The sequence below is a fragment of the Heterodontus francisci genome, unplaced genomic scaffold (assembly GCF_036365525.1).
Source record: "Heterodontus francisci isolate sHetFra1 unplaced genomic scaffold, sHetFra1.hap1 HAP1_SCAFFOLD_51_1, whole genome shotgun sequence".
In the NCBI taxonomy this organism is placed as follows: domain Eukaryota; kingdom Metazoa; phylum Chordata; class Chondrichthyes; order Heterodontiformes; family Heterodontidae; genus Heterodontus; species Heterodontus francisci.
Genome location: NW_027141937.1, coordinates 140,800 through 145,046, shown reverse-complemented (window position 1 = coordinate 145,046; position 4,247 = coordinate 140,800). Strand labels below are relative to the sequence as shown.

Below are 4,247 nucleotides of genomic sequence, written 5' to 3'. Positions count from 1 at the left end.
GCAGCCCAGGACAACAAGAAGACCCGCAACATCCTCAGACACCTACAGCTGGCTGTCCAGAATGACAAGGAGCTCACCAAGCTGCTGGGAGGGGTGACCATCACTCATGGCTGGGTGCTGCCTAATATCTAGGCCATGGTGCTGCCCAAGAAAACCAGCGCTCCGGGCACCAAAACCAAGTCAATCTGCCAGGATTTTATCAAATACCCAAAGGTTCTTTTCAGAGCCACCCACAGTATCATTCTTGTAAATCTCCTCTGTACTCTCTACACAGCAATTATGTCCTTTCTGTGATGTGATGACCAGAACTGTACGCAATACTCCAGCTGTGGCCAAACCACCGTTTTAAACAGTTCTCGCATTACATCCCTGCTTTTGTCGACCAAGAAAGGAAAGCATTCCATATGCCTTCTTCACCACTCTATCTACCTATCCTGTCACTTTCAGGGACCTGTGGACATGCACTCCAAAGTCTCTCACTTCGTCTACCCCTCTCAATATCTTCCCGTTTATTGTGTATTCCCTTACTTTGTTTGCCCTCCCAAAATGCATTACCTCACACTTCTCCAGATTGAATTCCATTTGCCACTTTTCCGCCCACTCAACTAATCCATTCATATCATTCTTAAGTCGACAGCCATCCTCCTCACTATCAATTACACGGCCAATTTTTGTGTCATCAGCAGATTTCCCAATCATACCTCCCACATTTAATTCCAAATAATTAAAATATACCACAAACAGCAAGGGACCCAACACTGAGCCCTGTGGAACGCCACTAAAAACTGCTTTCCATTCGCAAAAACATCGTTGACTACTATCCTTTGTTTCCTGCCACTGAGTCAATTTTGGATCCAACCTGCCACATTCCCCTGTATCCCATGGGCTTTCATTTTACTGACCAGTCTGCCATGTGGGACCTTATCAAATGCCTTACTAAAATCCATGTAAACTACATCCACCGCACGATCCTCATCAATGCTCCTTGTTACTTCCTCAATAAACTCAATCAAGTTAGTCAGACATGACCTTCCCTTAACAAATCCATGCTGACTATCCCTGATTAATCCATGTCTTTCTAAGTGGTAGTTTATCCTGTCCCTCAGAATTGATTCTAATAATTTACCCACCACCGAGGTCAGACTGACCGGTCTATAACTATTTGGTCTATCCCTCACATCCTTTTAAAATAATAGTACAACGTTCGCAGACCTCCAATCCTCCGGCACCTCCCCCATATCCAGTGAGGATTTGAAGATGATCCTCAGCGCATCCACTATTTCCTCCCTGGCTTCCTTTAACAACCTCAGATGCAAACCATCTGGCCCTGGTGATTTATTCATTTTCAAGGATGTCAGACGCTCTAGTACTTCCACTCTCATTATGCTTTATTGTATCTAATATTTCACACTCCTCTTCTTTTACTACAATGTCTGCATCATCCCTCTCCTTTGTGAAGGCAGAGACAAAAAACTCATTAAGAACCCCGCCCACATCTTCTGGATCCACACAGAAGTTCCCTTGTACATCTCTGATAGGTCATACCCTTTCCTTAGTTATCCTCTTGCTCTTAATGGACTGAGAAAACATCCTTGGGGTTTCCTTCAAGTAGTTGTATCCAGTCCACATCCACCAAATCACCTCTCAGTTTTGTAAAATTTGCCTTCCCCCAATTTCGAACTTTTACTTTTCGAGCTGCCCTGCCATTACTTAGATTTACAAACTCATTATTGCTCGTGTAATAAGTGTAATAAGTAGAATAATTTACCAGTTACTCACCGATCAGCTTCTTCCCCTGTACCATGGAGGCTGAAAAGGTAGAAAAGAAAAGAGAGACCAAAGAGCACCTCTTTCCCCTAGTCAGTGAAGTCCCTCACACATCAACTCACAGCTTTACACTCTGTCCAAACAGCACTTTCTAATTAGTAATTATTAATAAATTACACTAACTAAAACATTAGTAACCTGACCAATTACAAGGTCGCTATTTGAGGGTTTTTAAACAAAGAGCTTTTTTCCCTATCCCAAAGGCTCTTTTCAGATCCACCCACAGTATCTAAAAGGGCTGATTACTGTTTGAAGTCTGCTGTACCCACACCTCTGTCTATCCCTCTTCATCTGGAACAACCAGCGTCATCTTCCATTCCTTTCACCATCATGTGTTTAACTCGCTTCTCCTTATTGACAGTCAGATATCAATGTAATAATGAAATGATCTGTGTCAGTGCTGGCCATTTCCCTGTCCTGATTTCAGACCCCACTCTGGACACTTGTTTCTCATTCCAGGACCTTCTTGTATTAATATTCAGCACCACCTGTCAGTCAGAAACTTGTCTCAATGAACCGATCCTTTTACTGAACTTCCAACTGCTGCTGTCTATTTCTCGAGGGAAAGAGCAGCTCACTGTGTAAGGATGTGAGGGGAATGTAACCCGGCTGCTGGTGAGAAGGTCCCATCTTCTCAATCAAAAGCCTTTTATTTTACTACAGTGATTCCTAGATTCCCAGCTGGTCTGTTGAGGATTTTGTTTTCACAGAAATAACTTGTTAAATACAAATCTGATTCCAACACGTCAGTAACAGGACAGAATGGGAACCTTTTAAAAGAATGAAGCAACTATTTCAGTGGCTTCTCACTGTCCCCCTGAAGCCTGTGTGAAGGGGAATTACCAATAGTCTGTAATTTATTACTTCCACACCGAGTTTGAGTTATTTGTCGCGTGAAAGATTGCTGAACGGAGTCTTTTACTGTCAGTTACGGATGAGAAGTTGACAAAAATTGGCAAAATAAAGCTGTTCATAAAATAGCACCAGCAATTTGAGTCGGTAAAAGCAAAATTTTGTTTTAAAAGTTTATTTAAACCGCCAGGGGGAAATAGATTTTTATGTACTTTTCCAGTCGATCACTTCTTTTCCACAGTGAAATTGGCGGCTTTCACAAATTCAAATATTCTGCCCGGTTGACAGGTTCAACCAATGATTTTTTTGTATTTTGTGCTTCGAGGTTCTCTGATTGAATCCTTCATGCAAGCTAATGGCTGTGTGGCCCAATGGATAAGGCGTCTGACTTTGGTATATTCTGTGATGTATCAGAAGATTGCAGGTTCGAGTCCTGCCTTGGTCATTTTGACCCGCAGGGATTTGGGGATTGAGTCGGGGACTGAACAGATTGGAAACCCGACATGGATTTAATGGGGCGAATGGCCTCCTCATGTGCTGTCACTGACTTTATGAGAAGAGGGTGACCAATCAAAAGTGGGCTGGGGTGACAGCGGGCTCAAACTGCAGGAATTCCAGGTCCCTGAATGACTGAGCTGAAACTGATCAGTTTCACTGCAGGAAACACCGTCTCGGGGGAAATAACATCACAAATGATTCCATTTGACTAATTATTCAATTATAAAACAATGGGCAGATGTGAAGGTGTGATGTTACTTTTCACTGTGAGGGGAGAATCCGCCATCTGGATAAATCAGTAACTTTATAACAATCGTCTGTACGTTTGGAAAAGAAACGATGAAAACTCTCCCCATAACCCTGGTGTGGTGGAAAGGCTCAATTCAGAGATTGGACTATAACGAGAGCACAACATAAATCATTAACTGATATTTCCGGCATAAAACACACCCCAGCTCCCGTTCCCATGTCACTGCTGTCCCTATGAGGCGGTGGGTGACTCTGAAAAGAGACTTTGTTTTGTGTTTCTGCAGGAAAACCACAAAGATCCTCCCAGGCAGTGAAACTCATCTTCCCAGAATCTCCATACCAGATTGAAACAGAAAACACAAAGACAGTGAGAAAGTTCCAGAGAGTTACTGAGCATTAAAACCAATGAAATAAACCAATTCTAGAGAGATGTTGGTGCAGTTTTTTCAGAGAGATTGTGGGTGGCTCTTAAAAGAGCCGTTGTGTTTCGAGTGTTTTCACTACATGGTGGAGTTTTCCTTGGAGTTGATGTACTTGGTCACTCACTTTGTCCCTTCTCATATTCCGAGCGCTTTGTTGGGTGGAAATATTTATTCAGGCAGTTTCAACAGCTCAGAGCCGACATTGAGTCCGAAACCAGAAATGGGAGTACGGGACACAGACAAGGATTTTACGCTGGACCTTTATAAATCTCACTGGTTATAGGCCTCAGTTAGAGCGTTGTGTCTAATTCCATGCTCCACACTTTAGCAGGAATGTCAAGGCCTAAGAGAGGGTGCAGAGGAGATTTACTAGAATGTATCAGAGATGCAGGAATTCAG

General features: G+C 42.9%; 1 non-coding gene across 1 annotated transcript; it reads left to right on the top strand.

The window, feature by feature from the left end:
- Nucleotides 1-3,036: 3,036 nt before the first annotated feature.
- Nucleotides 3,037-3,124, top strand: trnaq-uug (transfer RNA glutamine (anticodon UUG)). The gene is given in 2 exon segments: nt 3,037-3,073; nt 3,089-3,124. It is a non-coding gene; the product is annotated as a tRNA-Gln (tRNA).
- The last annotated feature ends 1,123 nt before the right edge of the window (nt 3,125-4,247 follow it).